Source organism: Atractosteus spatula, chromosome 3 (genome assembly GCF_055471065.1).
Source record: "Atractosteus spatula isolate fAtrSpa1 chromosome 3, fAtrSpa1.hap1, whole genome shotgun sequence".
Lineage (NCBI taxonomy): Eukaryota > Metazoa > Chordata > Actinopteri > Semionotiformes > Lepisosteidae > Atractosteus > Atractosteus spatula.
The window spans coordinates 26,428,777-26,448,130 of NC_142708.1; the positions used below are offsets into that span (position 1 = coordinate 26,428,777).

The 19,354-nt window shown below is 36.8% G+C and overlaps 1 long non-coding RNA gene across 1 annotated transcript; it reads right to left on the reverse strand.

Moving 5' to 3' along the window:
- Positions 1-1,231: 1,231 nt before the first annotated feature.
- On the reverse strand, positions 1,232-18,424 carry LOC148837622 (uncharacterized). Its single transcript, XR_016090817.1, has 4 exons — positions 18,261-18,424; positions 14,281-14,334; positions 11,894-11,977; positions 1,232-2,310 (listed from the first exon to the last, which is right to left on the reverse strand). It is a non-coding gene; the product is annotated as an uncharacterized LOC148837622 (long non-coding RNA).
- Positions 18,425-19,354: the final 930 nt, after the last annotated feature.

A 19,354-nucleotide genomic window follows, 5' to 3' on the forward strand; every position in this document is an offset into this window, starting at 1 on the left:
CGGCTCGCGGTCTGTGTGGATCCAAATGCCCCAGTATAGTGACGGGGACACTATACTGTAAAAAGGTGCTGTGCTTCGTAAAAACGTAAAAGGACCTGACTCATTAAAAATCCCAGGGCGTTTTTGGAAAAGAGTAGTTGTGTTACCCCGGCATCCTGGCTACACTCCCCTCCCACGAGCCTTTATAGTCTTGGCCTCCTAAGAGTCCCCATGTAAAAACTGGCTTCTTTACTCTGCTCTCCTCCCCACTAATAGCTGATGTGTGGTGAGTGTTCTGGCGTACTATGGCTGCTGTTGCATCATCCAGGTGGGGCTGCACATTGGTGGTGGTGGAGGGGAGTCCCAATTACCTGTAAAGCGCTTTGAGTGGAGTGTATAGAAAACCACTATAAAAATGTAATGAGTTATTCTTATTAAACAGTATAGCGCAGCATGGTAGTTGCATTAATGCTACAGCCTGAGAGGTTTTTGGGTCCTGGGTTCGAGTCAGACCAGAGCATATTGCAGAGTATGGAGTTTGCATGTTCATGTGGATTTTCTCAGGGTGCTCTGGTATGCTTAAACCTTTCCCAGACTAAATCTACTAGTGTGTGTGCCCTGCAAAGTAGTGACATCAGGTCCATGCTGTGTTCCTGCTTTCCATCCTGTTTTTCTGGGATAGTCTTTATGTTACTCAGGCCCTATGAGGAATATATGGCTTTCTGACAATAGATGGATGGATTAAACAGTAAGAAAAGAAAATCAATTAATTAATTCAGAGAGATCCTTGATAGACATTGAAAGCAACACAATCTGAAGCAATCACAATCTCTTGTGACACACTACCAAAAAAGGAAAACAAATGGTCAAGCACACATTTCTGAGATATAAATATAAAATCGCATAGAACAGTAAATTGTCCATACCATAAAATAAGGTAATATGAGGAGTTCTTTAAGGACAACTGAATGTCCTGAACTCCATTAGGATATTTTTAATCCTAGGTAGAAATAAGAGATCTGGTAACTCATACTTTAATCACAACTGGTACTTTAAAACATGCATCATAATGCAAATAAAAATTTGTAGCAACAAGGATAATTTACATAAATTGCTTCAGTAAAATGAATTACAGTATATTATGAATTTTAGCTTGGACTAACATTGAAATTCAAAATCCAAGATTTACCCAAATAAATTATTTTAAAAAATGAATAACGTGTTTAAAAATGAATGAACTGTTACATTGTTTCATTAATAAAGCAACAACAATAAAGGCAAGCTTTCAGAGTGAATAAACCAATCATTTCATATGATGCCCAGCTGTGCTGGATTATTAATTAATCGTCCAAGCAGCTCAGTCTTTAAATTTCAATGATTTGTGTTTCATATGCAGTGTTCTTTCATGTGTGCGGTTTGACGTTAAAACTGAGAGCTACTGTAAGAGAAGCCAGAACAAAGGATAGGATGTTCATTGCAGTTCACAGAAGGACAAAAGAACTATAGATCTAAGGTAAGATTATTTGAATTCGTTGTGGCAATTATCTGATGTCAAAGTCATGTCCACGCTGTGGTCAATCATTAATATTTCTTTCAAAAATGGCTTACAAAACATCTTAAAACTGACGGGTAAGCTTTTCAATTTCAGAGCTACCATTTTCATTTATTCTCATAAAAACCTTCCCTATGCAAAACATTGTCGAGGATAAATCCATTTAAGATTTTTCAAGGTGAGTTCAATCCCCTTTGTCTTTGCAGGTGCATAAATCTTACCTTTATATACCTCTGCCATGTAGAAAAGAATTGCTCCAAAGTTAATCTCCTTGGCTTTCCACATGTCATAATTTTCTGAAGGCTCTTCAGTGTGGACAATCTAGGATATTGCAATTCATTTATTGCAATGGTATGCCGTGAAAACAGAGTTTGCATTTAAGTAAAAGCCTTTAAAACAAAGGCTTAAAAGTGTCAGTTTAACCAAACAAAAGTTGTTGTTCTTGTCTCTCTCTTCTTGCCATTCTAAAGCCACACTTCAGCACATGGGAAGAGAGTTTCACGTTGCCTCTAGATTACTGGTATTTCCAGGTTTGGTTTAGTTGTAAATTAAAAAAGTGGCTCAGCGAAGTAAACTTTGACACAAGGCAAATCAAGGCAAACTGAAGGCTCCGGGTGAGTTGCCGGCTAGAAATTGCTACTAACAGTTCATGAAGGCTGTCAAGGCTTTGGCCTTTTCATCCTCTGTCACCGTTTCTTGTTTGACCTGGGGTTCGGTATCTCCATCGTTGCTGACTCATGGCCTCTGCTGTGGCCACTCTGCTGGGATTCCCATTGTTCCTGTCGTCAGACACAAAGATAGGATTAAAGGGAACAGCTACACATCGTAATCTGTTCCTTATTTAGGCTTCACTAAAGCCCTGAAGTTTGCGAAATGGAAAAGGGATTCCTTGTTTCCCCAGGCCAGTCAAAAGATCAAGAAGGAAATTCAAATACCTCCTCTTATCATTGTCAACATCTATCGCATGAGTTCAGATTGCCTTGGTAACGATGAGAAAGCATCAAGTACAGAAACAATACTATTTTACAATATATGTCTTCAGGGCAAACTGATATAGAATTAATTAATAATAAGATGAAGTAAGAAAAAAAACTGTCTACATATCTTCATGCTAAAGTTCCCTAAAAACACATTAGCATATTTTATTATTAGCCTATTTTATTTAATCAGATTTTCATTGTAATATTATGCAACAGTTTTAATAAAGCTAAGCTTTCCATAGTTTTGCTTTTCTTTTTAAAATCAGGAATGCAAAAGCTGCCCTTAAAGAAGTGCTTCTTCCTTGTAAGGAAGGAAGGGGTGGGATGAAACATTTTGATGATATAATATGACATTTTATCCAGCAAAGCATATACTGTACTTAAATACAACGTTTGTTCTATTTTTCTTTTCATTCTTGTATTTTTTCTTGGGTAGTAATTATTTAAATAAAAAGACTGTGACTTTGAATGACCTAGACTTGGGGGTTAGTTCCCTGTTTTGCAGAAGCTCCATGACATTTAGCTGTAACCCTGTACCACTAAACTCTCTTGGTATAATACATGGAACACACTTGTTTTCTGCATTCCACAATTATGAACCAATTAAAAATCAGATTTATATGAGATGCAAAATAATGGGAGGGGTTTCTTGCATAAGTATAAGTCAGCACATGATACCTTTCAAATAGAAGGAGAAATTATTTTAATTTAACAAAATCAGTGAAATCAGTTTCTTGCCATGAAAGTAATTGCCTTCTTAACAGATTCACTCTTTCCAGTTTGGGATTTTTCTCTCATGAACATTAGCGTTTAATTTTTGTAAAGTAGAGGAACAGAACAAATTCAGCCAGAACCTAAATTATTTTCCTGAAAACACGAAATACATTTATTGCTGCACTTCTTTGTGTATTTGGAAATCTTCACAATAGTCAAGCCCTCCTTTCCTCAGGTCTTCCAGAAAAAAAATCTTCAACTAGCTAGTTGGACTTTGCGGCTAGGATTGGTTTCAGCCACAAAGCACTTCTGAAGTGTGTACTGTCACTATGGCAGCAAAAACCTGATTGTAGTTACATAACTGACCTAAAAGCTTCTCTCACCACAGAGAAACAGCTACAATCACTGCCGGCTGGATGAGCCATAATGTCATAAACAGAGTAAGACAATGATCTGCAGTTTGGCAAGCCTCGCTAAGAAGGCCGTCACAGCAGTATTAAGAACACGGAGTTAGCCATCAACTGGTTTGTGAAAAACAATCCTATAAGTACTAGACATAAAAGTATTATAGGAAAGATTTTTTTAACTGAGTTTTTACATTTTTAAAGTTTTAAAAACACATTTTAATTCCATTTTTGGAAGGACAAATTAATATATCACAGAAATAGGTTTTCTAACTAGATACACATCCATGTTCTAGCTCTGCGTGCAATTTAATTTTTTGAAACTGCTGTTGTAACTAAGGTCACTTACAGTCGTATTGCATGCTCACCTATTATCAACCATATTTTGATATAGACTATGACAGACATACCAAAGAAATTCCTAAAAATAGTGAATGTTGGCTCTTTGTGCTGAGAAAAGCTGTGTCATCCTGCTAAGAAAAATCTCTTTCAGGACAAACTGACTTTCCCATGTTTAACTATTTCCCATTCTTAACTTCGCTTTTTTTGGAATCTGAAAAGGAAATGTACTCAAAAAGACAGCCTACTCGTTTATTTTCCACAAATCATAGTTTATTTGCAAGTTTTTCCTTTGGGAAACATTGTTAATTATTGTTAATTATTGACGTGATGTTACTTATTTTACTCAGGTGGGTAGCTGCGTCAGCATGCGTAGGCTGCAAAGGAACAAGTAATAGGTTTATTCCATGCTGAAAAAAAGAAGAAAGAGAACACAACGTTTCGGCCGTGGAGCCTTCTTCAGGTGTCCTTATTTTATTCAGGTGTCCTTATTCAGGTTTACTTATTTTACTGCTTCACACATCTCTTGTACAGAAAGCTACAATTGGCAATTGAATTTTGTGCTACAGGGATATCTTATTAATCACTCAATCTATACTGTACATTGCTTGCACCACTCATTGTTTTTGAGAAGGTATTTTGTAAAATATTCCCCCGTGTGAAAAATAACAAAGAGAAACAGACTATATTCAAAAGTAATTAACATTTTCCTCTTGCAAGAGAGAAGGAGATCCCCTGCGGTATGTGGCTACATGCTGTAGGGCTTGTTACAGTTTGAATGTAAAAGGAAAGCATGCATAAATATAAGAATATATTTAATACAAGACTAAAATATATAAAGTGCATAAGGAAAAATATAGGCTGAAAACTCTGAAATTCCTAGATCTATAAATAGTTTTATTGTATCATTTTTCTATAATCATGTTCTTTACACAATGTAGACTCGGGAATAAGTTGAAAGGTTTTACATTCAAAGTTAAAATGATTTACATGTAAATCGAGGGATGGGTGTATTAAAGCGTCTTTAACAAAATGTGTAAACATAAGGAAAATGACTGAATATAATTTCACAGCACTCTGTATGGGATTTTGTAAATCATGGAATCAAAACATTCATGTAGGGTCTTGTTACTACTTATACGTTTTGCCAGACTTAGTCGATTTTAAAAAAAAAAACTAGTTTTAAGTAGTAACATTTCCTTTCTATTTTCCAAACCAAAATTTTAAAGCAAAAGAGAAACTGTAAATTCTAATAGAAAAAACAGAGAAGAACGACACAAAGAATCAGAAAACTCTTTCAGCGTATATGGTTCTCAAAAACCCGCGGACAAGCCATCCTTTCAGTCAAACCATTTATTAAAACCTAAAAGGTGAGAAGGGGGATACATTTGCAGGAGGGAGCACACCAACAGAGACGTTCTAATTATGAAGCCATTTCAGACACCTGGCTGGGCTGTTTAAACACACATTTACACATGCGAACAAGAGCCCTCAGAAGTGAAGCTCTAAAAAATGCTTTAATCAGATTTTCACTGGTGTCCAAAAGAAGATGAGCACTTTAGCCTCCCAGTGGTGTCCAATGTACACTAGGAGTGCAAGCAGAGAGCCAGTGTTTGTCCTAACATCTGAGATATTCTTTTCTTAACCCTCTTTTAGGGCGAAGCCTCATCCATTAGAGACAACAGTAGGCCACAGTAAGAGAACTTGCTCTATAGCTCCCTCTTGGATCTCGGTGAAGACATAATTTAAGTATACTCGAGGGCTAACCTAATAATGTCTTGTCTTTTATAATGGAATTTCAGAAATTCTATTACTCGTGGTGTTAATAAACCTTTATGAGTAGGTTGTGAATAAAACTAATTTAATTATACAGCCATCATTTCGAGTACAAAATCATTTCTTGTACATGTTTTTATGATTAATGTGATTACATTTTTTACACTAAGTCCATGAGCCTTCTGTATAGTGACCTCTATTGGCAGCTGCCCCATAGTCATAGTCCTTGGTCTCTGCCCACAATTATTATATACATATATCCAAGGAAACCAAGTCAGCAAGGCTGGGGAAACAACTGCAATATGGGCAGTAATTCATTTTTGCTAAAGCAATTTTTTAAAACAGCTTCAAAACTTTTTACATTTATTTTCATAAATTAGGATGATTAATTAAATAAGGAAACCAGACTCCAAACAGTCAAAGAACAAGTTACCTCAATGTGTTTCAATCTCTAGAGTCAAACCGAGCCAATGTCTGCTTCGCCACCTGTCTGTGGTTGTTTTCTGCCTACAAAAGGGACAACAGTGCCTGAGGTTCATCACCCACTCAAGAAAGTGTATGTTCCCCATGTCCTGGCAAAAGGAGTGCGTATGGGGCAATACTCTTGGTAATGGCAGGGGAAGCCGACAAGATGAGCATTGACATAGACTTAAAAATACCTCGTCTACGAATGAGGGTGTCTGCCACTCTAATAGCTCTGATAGATACATGAAACCACCTATTATTGTAAAGAAACTCAACACTATATTCATCTACCTAGGCTCTATCTGCTGCCTCTGATATGTTATCACGTGGGAATGGTGTTGTTCCTGTAGCACACTGACAGCTGCACCTGGATTTTTAACATTGTTGTGACGAGCATTTGGTTTGTTCAGCATTTTGTTTGCGACGCTCAGACCACTCATCGCATAGCCCTGACCGCACACCCAGTCATTTCTGCTTCTTTCGTGCTTCAGGGAAGCAGCTGTCCAGCAGAGAACTCGCCATTCAGTGCAAGTCTTAGCTCCAGGAGATCAACTTTGATTTCTAATTTAATGGATTCATGTGTTTGCGGCATAGCAGATACAGTGTGGAAAAGTGACATATATGACTATTATATTAGCTAGAGCTGTAACTATTTTTATGTAAATGCTTTACCATGAGAATGCTTTAAAGTATTCATTGAAACATCTTTGTACTGTGTTAATCCATATAAGGCAGCATATGAAAATATGACAAATAGCCATATTTGAATGATTTTGTCTATGGCTATATGTCCTTATGTTTAACTGCTTCATGCCAACAATCATTTTTAGTGAAATGAAATAATTCAGTCCTAGATGTAAGTTTTTATCAATCTATCTCTTAACATTATGCTGACATAACTTTCAATGGTCATCTTCCACTTCAGTGTATATCATTCGTTTTAGACTTGGTAGAGGCATTACATAAAATAGGCTCCAAATTTAGAATGAAACAAAGCATTCTTTTTATATACTTCCTGAAATGTAGCTAAACAAAGCAAGGCTGGTTATAAATACCTGTTCTCAGCCTGACAAAGGCAAGTAATAAGTCATCAGACTTTGATAAAGATTGAATATTATGTCTTACAAACTGTATTCTGATTAATAAAAGAAATGTTTTATTTTATTCCATTGTGTTTATCAGACCCCTTTTCACACTTTCAGCACTTTCACTGTCCTTTAATTATGCATTTGGCAGCAACTGTGTGGGACTGAATGAGCCCTTCCATCTGAAAAGCACTTGTATTAAACGTGAACTATATACAGTACATGGAGATTGACTGCTCTGAATTACTCTCAAGTGCTTTAAGGTATTAACTGAGAAGACGCATTCAAACAGCAAGGACCTCCAACAAATATCCAGCTTGCTGGCATCTTAACATTCAAGTGGTAGGCCTATCTCTCTGACACAGCAACACAATGCCCTTTTCAGCCAGTTGGACTGAGGCAGCTTCCAACAGCTGCATCTGAAGCCCAGGGACATTATTAATTAGCTGACAAATGATCTGTGATCCAGATTAGAGATACTAATCCAACAGGTGTTGGTGGCAGTGTTAAAGCCCAAGGGCTAACTGACATACAAGCAGTGAAACGCATATTATCAGTAGAGGTTTACCTCTTTCAGCAGGGAAATTGGGCTCACTTGCCCATGGATACAACTTTATTAAAAAAGAAAAACGCTTTTCAATTTTTGGCAGTTTGTGCCTTCACTTTACATTTTTGTGGACATCTGTTCAACAGTTTCATGCTTAGTACATTACTATCCAATAACTAACTAGCAAGTGCTACTCCAATATCATTCCCAGAGAAACTATCCAATACTGTTTTCGGCACTACGTCTACCAAATATATTACAAGAACTCCATACTTGTGATAAGGATAACTTGTTATGCTATACTGTTAAGTAGGTTGTAAGATCCATTAAAAGCTAATGATAGAAATTATTCAATAAGCAGTTTAATTTGCTTTCTATCTTCCTTTCCTTCACACAAGTTTTTGAAATTTGGTTATTATTTACTATAGATGTAGTTTCCAATCTGACTTTACCATGAAGCCAAAGCTGTTCCTATACATCCATTTCCTAACTGCTTCTTCCAATTCCAGCTGACAGGACAGCCAGAGCCTATACTGGCAAGCAATGGGCACAAGGCAGGATACATCCTGGAAGGAACGCCAGTCCATCACAGGACACACAAACACACAAACCAGTATACTACCAGTATATCTTTGGCAAAAATCCAGGGAGAACATACAAACTCCATGCAGATAGCATCCCAGGAATTTAACCCAGAGTCCCAGTTCTGCAAAAGCAGTAATTCTAACCACTGCACCACCCTGCCACTCTTGTTTATTTCAGTTGAATATTATTAATAATACTGGAAACGTTTAAATAAATCTTAATATGATTTGGGGGCATTGCCACTCTTTGTGCAATTAAAAATATACGTCAGAATACCTTTAATTCTAGTACAAATCAAACTACATCCCATACCATCAGCATTAAATAGATAAACACTTTAACACTGATCAGTGTTGAATCTCTATTGTTAGCAATCATACCACCAAAAATATGAAGTAAAAATAAACATATGTCTGATCTGCAGCAGAAATTCTGGGACCAAGTGCTGAAATTAAAATCTTGTGAGAAGTTAGAAACATTGGAGCTATTTCTGTTCCTATGTTGTCACTTGAAGCCCATGAGAAAAATCATGAGGATGATTTGTGATGTGTTTTTTCCATCTCTGTAGCATTCCCAGAGAGGGAAAGATTTGTTTATCTTTGGTTAAGGTGTGTTTATCTATTTAACAGCAAATTGCCTTGTTTTGTTTATCTGATGTTGTAAAGTTGAGATATGTGTTTATTTAATAAAGATAACCCTGATACTCTATTGCTTTACCAACTGGGGTACATACCAAGGTACTCAAAAGCCTTCACAATGTCTAATCTTGGACCATGTGCAAACTATGTCTTTAGCATATAATTCCTGTACTGTGTAATCACATTGCCTGCCTGTGAAACTTAGGGTAGATTTTAAAATTTATGTGCTTGCATGCAGAATGGTTTAGCTTAGGGTTACCTTAAAGCTTTATTGCATGAATACAGTTAGACATTTAATCTGATATCTGCAGACTAAGGTCTTCTTATTCTACCGAAGGCAGGGCTCTGCACATTGGGAATGAGAGCCTTCTAGAGCTGTATGATTGAGTATTTCAATGCCCAGATGCATTAGAGACACTGTGATACTGAACATTTGATTAAACAACGTGATTAATAATATATTTTTGCAACAGCTTTAAATGTATTATTTTGTTTTATTTCATGTGGTTATTTTCCTTTAATTTTTTTACTTTTTATTATATTATTATACATGTACTATGATTCAGCACTTTGAGTATTTAAAAAAAACATTTATAACTAAGAGCACTATTTCTGAAGGCAAGGAAATGTATCTGCGCATATTTATTAAATACTAAATCATTTCTCAGACCAGAGGCCACTGCACTTTGATTTGAGAAACAAGTTCGTTCTAATCTCAAAACTGAACGATTGTACCCCATGAGCATTTTGGATTCCCATGAAGGGAAAAATACAGTGACAATAATATTCCCAAAGTAGCTGGGGTGAAAAAGAAATGCATCACTATACAATGGCTGCGTGCACTGAATGTGGTATTCCGATTTCTTACACAAACTCTCCACCCACACAGAGTTTAGATGTAGTCACGGAAGGAATGATCTCAACATGTGCAACTGAGCATGAAGCCTTTTAGATGCAAAATTTAGTCAAACATGACAAATTTGTTGTTTTTTTTAAATTCACTTCCATTTAGTCAAGGTCTTAGCTGTTGTATTTACTTTCACATCTGTCTGTGTGAGCACATTATTTTTGCTATATTGTCTTATAAATCAGTAAGTTGAACAGCTTGACTTATGTCTTATGAGTTTCTTTTTCTCATTATAAGTTAGTGTGACAGAACAGTTTCTTGCCATGTTGTTGTAATGGAGTTAATATTTACTCTATTGTCTATTTCTAGAAGAAATCTAGAATCTAGATCTAGATCATTTCTCTGCAAGCAATCACCTTTGCATAGTAGATATAATATTTATTAATTACGTGCAGCAATTATGTTTGCATTTACAGGAGCCTTTTGAGTATTAACTCAAAATTTCCCATTCATCCAGAAGTTCACATTCTGATGGTATCCTGGAGACCCATAAACCAGGATACTGTAAGAAACTGAAAGACAAATTGAGACTGTAAAACAAATTCCTATTAACAACTTCATAATAAGGAGAGGGCACAGCTGTGGAAGAGCAATAACAACGACACTATTTCAAATCATACTCGGCAAATGACAATTAAGAAAAGTAGAAGCGTCACCACTGGCAAAACTGTAACGCTTTATTCCATAAATCTGACAACTTCTAAATCAAGCAGGGTTCCTAAATACCTGCCCAATTAGAGCCTCATTGAAAGCAGCCTTCAATTAGGGCATTGACACTTATTTGTGCTAATTCTGCTCTCTCACTGAGTGCCCTATTTAAAGGCTGCCTGAAAAAATCAAAGGGATGTCCTCATGAATACCCAGTTTACTCTAACCTTCAAACACTTCACATGTGTTTGTTGCAGTTTCAGAAATGAATTCTGTTCCACTGATCTCTGTGCTGAAAAACCTGGTTCAGAGAAAGGAAGAGTTTTACATTATAAAGCAGGCTGGTATGCTGATTTTTCCTGCTCACAAATACTGTAATGTTTCTTCTTCATTCTGCATAAACAGTTAGCCTTTGAGACAAGCAGCACCATCTTTTTGAAGAACATATTTCCTGTTACAGTACATAATGGTTCAACTACGTGTCTTTTAATCTCTCATCAATGTAGACAGCTCTGCTCATCTTACACCTGAGTTTTTTCCACTTTTAATAAACATTCTTACTGGTATTTTACTGAAGGGATAAGACAATTGACAGCTTGGTGGACAGTGTGAGTTCCCTTTCAGCCCATGACGTATGTATATAAGTATGGAACATACTTAAGCAAAAGCACGTCAATTATAATGATATAGATTTAGAAGTCAAAGGTCCCTTGCTTCCATTTTCTCTTACTGTTGCTGAAAGTATATACTAGCTGGGCACAATGCATGTATCGAAAAATATACAACATGTGTACCTTTATAATTTTGTGCATAAAACCTTGATTTGGTTTTAAATAGTGCATATTGTGCATGCGCAATTTAGTATTTTTATCCACACAGTACCTCAGGACCAGACTTTTTCCAACATTTCTAATTTTTCTCATTTCAAAAGGTTCCCTTTTTTCCCAAGACTCCTTTTCAGCACCAGATCCTCCCTGGCTACCTTGATAATTATTTAAACACCATGTATTACATTTCCTTAGTAGACTGGAAATATACAAATTGGAGATATAGCATGACAACACACTTGTTTTGTTTTTGGAAGTATCAATTCATGTTATGATGATAAAAGAGGATGAAGCAGAAGAATATGGCTATATGGATAAGAACCAAAAAAGAGATCTGGCAAAGTCCCCCCAGAAAATGAAATTCACCTTTCCATATCCACTGGGATATTTCATTTGGTTAATAAGCAACAAGACATGACCGAGAAAAAATGAACTTTCTTTACTCACCAGCTCCAGGCAGTGTTTGATCTCCTCTGGAGAACAGAGTACCAGGCTGGTCTCTTGGCATTACTGTCTGCTTCCCATACAGCTCTGAAATGGAATGAAAACCCAGCTCTCAGATAAAATCCTTGTTTCGAGTCCCCCTTTCCAGTCCTCCTTCTTTTTTCCAACAAGTCAGCAGGAAAACACGCGCAGAAGAAAAGCTGCTCTTCAAAAAAAAACTGTAAAAGAACAAAACAGAAAAGAAACCTTAGGAAGACTTGCGTGGCTGTTTAATTAGGGACAGCACTCTTTGGCTCCCTGGTGTGAGATGCATAGAGAATGAATATGCAAAGAAGCACCATCTCCGCAACTGCTGAAGCAGTTGTGGGATGTGAGTGGCACGGCTCTCCTGCAGAGTGAGAGGAGCCTCCTTACAGGACTCTCTCACAGCAGAGCCCTGTGACACAAAGCTCCCCTGTGTTTGTTAATTGAGCCGCGCAGGATGGAAATAAAGAATAGGACTGGAAAAGAAAAACCACTGAGGATCAGCACAATAGCTCAGGCTGAGGGACAAGCAAGCAGCCTACTGAGGAATCAGCGAGCGTCCACGCTTGTGAAAGACGACTCTATTCACTTTTCATCCATATCCCTGTACATTAATGCTGCTCCTAACAATTTCAAACCAACCCCTGTTTTCAAAACTACAAACCCGCATCGTGATTTTGTTTTTTTTTTAAGGGCCTTTCTTGACTGTTTATCCTTTTTCCTGCTTAGGTATTGCATTCCTCAGGATATGATGACGTGGCATCAAGCTGCAAACTGCCATCGGATTTTGCCATCTTCACAGAAATATTCAACTCCTACCTGCGATGCAAACTTAAGGAACAGTCTGTTCTTTAAACCATAATGAGGAGTAAATAAATGTACTCATTTTGCATGTTGTCAGAATGATTATAAACCCAACTTATATATGTCCAGTTTTCTTTGCTAGTGCTTCAAAATTCAGTTGAATTTGTCAACCTTTACAACTCCTAAATACTTCTGATATCTTTACATTAGCTGAAACATTTTTCAAAGCAAGCAAAGGAGTAGTTCCTATGATTCTATGAAAATAAATCATACTCTGTAATGGCTTGATACAGTTTAACAGTAAATCTTAAAAGTCACTATCCAGATTGATAAGCCCTGGCAGAATGCACTTGGGTGACATGTACTGTAGCTGCAGCAACTGTATGTACCAACAGCCCCACTGCACAGCAGGTCAGATGGGTAATTGAGATATTACTTCACCAAGGGAATTACAGAGGAAATTCAGATTAGCTGATAACTTTAACACTACATCTTACCATGCCATGGGATCTATAACAGCCCAGAACCTCAAAACCTAAGTTTACCATTTCATCCAAAAGGACACTGAAATATCTGGGATGTTGAAAGTTTCTGCCACTCTTATGTCCCAGCACCTTAATTTGTAATATCACAGAGTGTAGTATACGAAACTGGTAAAGATTTGCTGGAACTCCTCAGCACTGATCCATCAGAGTTTGTATCTCACTTTGTAACTGGTGCTAGAAAACTGGAATGTCCTGCTGCTGTAGAAGAATGTGACAGCTCATGTTCACAGGCCAAATCAGCACAGGCAACAATTCTTCGCCAAGGGTCTGAATAATTCACCCTACAATGGTGGATCCAGATTTTACCTCCAGTGTCTACATATCCTTACAGTTAAAGTGTGCACCATACAGTTTATAGTTTCAATTCTAGAAGTATGCCCTGTGTAAGTGGTTTAAGTAGCTGTTGAAAGACTTTACATTTTAGGGAACTGCTATCTTTGATGGTATCTGGAAAAAAAATCACTATTCAACGATGTTTGATATTGATGACATCTTTACCTCAGCTTTCCCTAATAGAAACACATCTCATGATATGATTTGAGTGATTTTTATTGGGTCTTTGTAGTTAAGTTTAACTTACAATGCTCTTTCACTATTTCAGCAAAACAAGCTTTTGAAAACACATAAAAAGCAAACAGAAATGAAAAGTACAGGACAAGAAAACTGGAAGGATGCTGTGCTTTTTCCAAGGTGAGAAGTTACAGTGGCTCAGTGCTGTAGACCTCCCCCACATCACATTTTCCACAAAGAATAGTTTCCTAATATACTTTTAACGGCTCCAGTAGGAAGTAGAAACACACACAACCAGCAGGAGATAATAGAGCAAATAGTGATTTACTAAATGGATGCAGATAGTAAAAAAGGTTTCTGACAGTATTAGAGATTCTCCTTTAACAGAGCTTTCATGCACATATTTCATCAGCAATGGTTACACTAGGTCAGCACCTGTGCTTTGAATTGTAAGGTTCTACAGTTAATTAATCTCTAAATGAATTCTAAAGTTAATTATTCTCTTACATCAGCAGCGGAACTTTTGATGTGGCAGCCAAGACCTGGGATTTCCTGCAGTTTCTAAGTGGAAAAATTGAAAAAAAGGAAAAAAGGGATCAGCATGAACTATTTGTCCTTTCTTAAGAAGTATATTACAACAGCAAAATTAAAAGCCTTACCTTTGCTTGACACCCACTAGTGATTTTAACTGTAGCCAGACTGCAATTTTCAAAGCCAACATGTACTCTCCACCAGCAACCAAAACTATCACAGGTACCAAGCAACAGAAGAAATTATCAGCTGTGTCTCCCTTTTTTAAAAGGACAATCAGGTTTTATAACCCTTTGGGATTTACAAAGGCCAAGCACACTGAACATTCTGCCATGGTTACCAGAAACCAGTCAATAAGGGGCTGTGTGAACAAATGCCGCAGAACTTCGAGGGAAGAAAGTTCTACTCTCTAGCTGAAACAGCCTTTTTTAAGAAAATGAGGATTGACAAGGTGAGCTGCCTCCTGTGAAATGATGAAAAACACGAGCCAAACGATGTCAGGGCTACAATTCTTTTGACCTCTTTTAACTTCACATATCAGACCTGGGAGAGTTCATCTTGCATTTGTGCATTTTTTCTTTGTGGTTGGTTTTGAATTTGAACTACTGTCAGTCTAACCCACATGTATTAATTTAATATCTGGTGGGGAAAATGCTATTACTCATATTTGATGTTGTTACCAAATGATATCGAGAGAGAGAGGAAGCATACAGTATGTGTACATTCATGGTCAACATTTTGAAACTTGATCTTTAAACAATAATGGACAAAAACCTTTTAGGTTGCATTAAATGTCCCATTTGTTTTTTGAAACTGAAAATAAAAGATCCTTATGTTATATAATAAAAATAATACAATATCAGTGTTGTTTTCTTAGATAAAAACAGGAATTATCTGGGTACAGCAGTAAAATAACATGGATACGGTCCATTCTGTTACATTACAAGTATCAATTTATCTATGAAAATGGACATGATGTCAGAATACAAAGCCTGTTAACTGTATAATGATGTCATTTAATAGCAAAAAGATCAATTAAAGCTATTCTTCCAATGTTCTGTTCTGTCCAATGACAAGCCTTAAGAAAGGTCAATAAAGTGAAATGTCAAATGTTTAATCAATAAAGGGTATTTGGAGAGAAGTAATAGTGTTCGAGCAATTTCACATGTGTTTACCAATATTTTCAAATATTACTCACTGCGGCTGAAAGTACATTTCTCTGAGCTAACAGGTTTACTCCAGTACTATAGCCCTGCTTTTCGTGCTTACCAAATAAAAAATGGGTTTTGGGTTTGAATGGTTTCTTCGTGACTGGAGTTTAGGTGAATAAATCATGCATTGCTGGTGGCAAATGAGAAAAAGAAAACTCCGGGCTCACAGGATCACAGATTTGCAGGCTTGTTGTGTGTGAGAAAGCATCAACAGATTTGCACAAAATAATCAAACAGTTTAGTTTCTCATTTCCTCTTTGGCATAAAAGTGGCTTTGAAGTAAGGGAATAATTAATGTGATATAAAGAAGCTCAAAAATACATTGCATATTAAAATTAATTATTATGTATCAAGGCAAAGTATCTTTGGCAGTACTCCATTTTGTGTGCTTTCTTCCAATATTAGGAATATTATAATATCATACTGATTGTCAGAACAGATCATCATAGCATGGTAGGATTTTTTAATATTGCTAGCAGAAACAATATGAAGTATTTTAAAACAACTAGTTAAAATAATATTGAATGGTCAAGGACATTTTTAAAATGAACACTGTATTACCAAACTATAAACATTAACACTAACAACTCTGGGTGGCATGATGGTGCATTGGTTAGCATTGCTGCTTCACAGTACTGAAGCCCTGGGCTCAGTCCCTGGGGTGCTACTGTATTTGCATGGAGTTCGCATGTTCTCCTACTTGTTCTTCCGGGTGTTCCAGTTTCTTACCCACAGTCCAAAGATGCTACACTTGATCTTAGGCAAAAAGGCCAAGAATGATATGAGGATAGATTATTTGGCTTTCTTTAAACGTGGCCCTGGTGTGCACAGGCTCGCCCTGTGATGGACTGGCATCCTATCCAGGGTGTATCCTGCCTTGTACCCAACTACCCAGGATAGGCTCGGGGGCCACTGTGATCCTGAATTGGATAAGTGGTTATTGAATGTGATGTGACTAACTACTCCTTTTCCTTACATTAGTATTAATATAAGCATGTTCTTTTGCATAATTTTTTATACTGAAACACCTTATAAGTCAGCTTTTATTGGTTTAAACGCAGAACAAAAATGCCCCCCTCCTACAGAAGGTACATTCATTTTCTCCAATATTAGAGTATCAGTGGGCTTGCACAGTTGACCCACACACCTAGGTTAACACCCCTGCTCTTTGAAAGGTGAATCAAAATTGAAAGAAAACTATATTACACACTATATTAGTCACTAGGACACAATGAAGTTACATGAAGTGCTTGTAGATTTATGCTCCTCCCAAAACTGAAAGCAGTTCATTACACGGTCTGCCGTCATATTCTGGTTGTAGCGTATATTTCAGTGGTTTCTTGTGCAGCTAAAACCAATGCTGTTTCTGCTCTTAAGACTGGAACATTTTAGATGTTTTTCCTTTGTAACTCCTGAGTGTTTTTCTTTGTTCTTTAGATCTCTATGTTTTCAATGATTAATCTTCCTAGTCAATATACAGTATTATACCCCTGTTTTGTATTCGATAGTCCTTCAGATATTAACCAGCATTTCTTTGACTTTTTAACCTTATGTTGTAATCTGAGTAATGGATATAAAAATGTTGAATTCATGGTATGTATTATACTATAGCCCGTTTCTATTCTCTTCTTTTGATTAGTGTATTAGTTACTGTTATCTGCATCTGAGCAATGTAGCCTAAATATCAGTTGCACTCTGATTTATCTAATCACTTGATGTTAGTAATTTCCTGGATAATAATGTTAAAATGAACCTTTTGTGCTAGGGCTCAGGCTTTTCCTACCACTTTTATTAAAAAGTAAACACACTTTTGACTACAAACCTTATTCTGCCAAAAGAAAAATCCTTTTCTCGCTATCCTTTTCACAATTGCAATTATCTCCTTCATTCCCTTGGTACAGTATGTGTTTGTGTTTACTTTTACATCTTTGATTTCTACTCTGATATTTTTACCCTTTCTCTGCTAACTATCACTTTGCAGATTTTTTATATCTAATTACATGTGCACTTTATTAATTTGAACCATTTTTTGTTTGTTTTGGGTATTATCCTTAGAAAACTTATATCACCATAGGCAGTTGGCAGATATTTTATATCCCATCTACTGTTTGTTGGGGTCATCATAAGGCTGCATGAGGTAAGAGAGCAAGGGTTTTACAAACCTAGACTAGCCACACTCTTATTTTTCTCCTAGCTGAAAAATATTGAGAAGTCCAACATTATTGCTATTCGAGGTGTGTGCAACTAATGGAAATCTAGATTTGTAACCCATCTCTTTTCGGCAATCAAGAGCGTCTCTCAGCATCTTAACTCACGTCTAAGTTCGGATGGACAGTAACCACAACCTGCAACTGCATAATTTATTCGGTAAATGAATGTATTCGAATTTCGGTAATTTACCGAAAACATCGCCACTGCACACAAAAAGCAAAGCTTGGAAGACTGCGTAACCTTCACTTCGTGTATGTAAGTATGACCTAGAAAAGCTTTGATTCGGAGATTGCAATGTCTGCTCGGTGACATGTAACGTAGAGATGTAACGGTACCTATTTCACTGGCAACTCAAACCGTCGTCTGGCTTGATCCCGCAGTTTATTTCCAACAATTACATTTGCATTATCATGTATATTGAAAAATTACGATCCCTCCCTGTATCGTCAGGGTTGTTTTCGATTGCCTTCGCCTAAGGTTATTTTCAGATAGATAACAGTACATCTTGCAGGGCATGGAAATAAAATGTCTTACCTTACTGAGTTGAAATTTGTGTACCAAGAAAAATGAAGACCGTTAAAGTCAAACGCTGCGCACCATTCACTTTTTTGTGAATGAGGTTTATGTACATATTTGCTTCAACAGCCTTAACCATTTGACAAATTTGTTATCTGACACTGCGTTGCTAGACAGTAACCGAATGGCTGTGAATCAGTAAGTGAATGACAACCAAGCTAACATATCACACATTACAGGGGGCTGGGCTTCTTTTCTGTCGCCAGCGGAAACACAGAACTACAGTAATGCCTACGAGACGTTACAGTATGATAAAAAAAGTCATTTCAGGTGCATACAGCTGGAATAAATGTAGTGCACTTTGAAATGGTGAACAGCGGTCGTAGATATGAGTGACACATCAAAACAAAGAAAAGGGTTATATGCTGGAAAAAATACTTTAAATACGTAATCTCTCTCAGATGATAGATCCCAGTCTCGCTTGTTGGAGCTTTCCAAGGTTCTGACACGCTCTGGTAAGACGCGCAAAGCGCTGCTGTTACTTAACCGGGCTCCAAAAAGTAGCATCAAATAGCCAGTGTGAGAATAGTTAAATATATAACCTGCCTGCTCTGACTCACTGTTGTACGCTGTATTAATTGCAGAGTAAATAACAGAAGGGGTTTTTGTTCCACTGAATTATTCTTTGTCTTGATTAGAACAATTGAAGTGTGGTCCATTTCCACGTTTATAGAACATTTTAGACAGAGCCGAGAGTGAGTGGGATGGTCTTTTGAGAAGTAAAGCCTGAACAAACCGATTCAAATTACTTTGTTTTGGTGCATTTAGCCGTGAAACCTGCAACAGCAGATAGTCTATGGATTTGTACTGAACTATCACAATACCATGTAACATAATTCAATAACATAATTGAGAAACTCGTTTCCGTCTCTGAAGGAATGCTTGTAAAAAGTAACTTTATATAGGCACCTGAAATGCCTTTATTTGAAAACATAGTGATGATGTTTAAAGTTGTATGCGTATAACATTTTGGATCCTTTGTTTTTGTGATTGAGTTTTTAAAAATACTTTTTTATCATGACGCACTATATTTGCTTAACCCTCTATTTGTA